The following is a 1,076-nucleotide window of genomic DNA, read 5'->3' on the forward strand; positions in this document are numbered from 1 at the left end:
GACATCAACGGCTTGGTTCGTTCGAGACGTTTCCCTTTCCCGAATCTTCTCAAATAAACAGTTTGTTTGTTTTAATCTAATTAAACGATAATTTCGCATTCTTTCACTAGATAGATAGATAGATAGATAGATAGATAGATAGATAGATAGATAGATAGATAGATAGATAGATAGATAGATAGATAGATAGATAGATAGATAGATAGATAGATAGATAGATAGATAGATAGATAGATAGATAGATAGATAGATAGATAGACAGACAGACAGATAGATAGATAGATAGATAGATAGATAGATAGATAGATAGATAGGTAGGTAGGTAGGTAGGTAGGTAGGTAGGTAGGTAGGTAGGTAGGTACTAGGTAGGTAGGTAGGTAGGTAGGTAGGTAGGATGGATGGATGGATGGATGGATGGATGGATGGATGGATAGATAGATAGATAGATAGATAGATAGATAGATAGATAGATAGATAGATAGATAGATAGATAGATAGATAGATAGATAGATAGATAGATAGATAGATAAGTAGGTAGGTAGGTAGGATAGGTAGGTAGGTAGGTAGGTAGGTAGGTAGGTAGGTAGGATAGATAGATAGATAGATAGATAGATAGATAGATAGATAGATAGATAGATAGATAGATAGATAGATAGATAGATAGATAGATAGATAGATAGATAGATAGATAGATAGATAGATAGATAGATAGATAGATAGATAGACTAAGGTCTATTTTGTAAAATGACACAAACTAAATGCTAAGGTAAAATAACCACGTAAAACATCGGGGACATTCATGTCTATATAAGCCAAACATGGCTATTTAAAACTTGATTCAGTGTCATTGCTTTCTTAATAAATAAATAAATAAATGATTTTCACGCAGCACCCCTTTGTAAAATATGGTATCGTCTGCTGCCCAATCTAGTGATCTGAAACAGACGCCATTTTGGATCTTGTGCAGGGGGTATTGTGCCTGTGTCCGAACGTCTACTGTGAGCCAAGATGGCTGACAATACTCCTTAGTTTCCTAACATGTGCATAACACAAAACGTCGCTGTGCGTGAACTCGT

Source organism: Gobio gobio (genome assembly GCF_949357685.1).
Source record: "Gobio gobio genome assembly, chromosome: 20".
Taxonomy (NCBI): Eukaryota; Metazoa; Chordata; class Actinopteri; order Cypriniformes; family Gobionidae; genus Gobio; species Gobio gobio.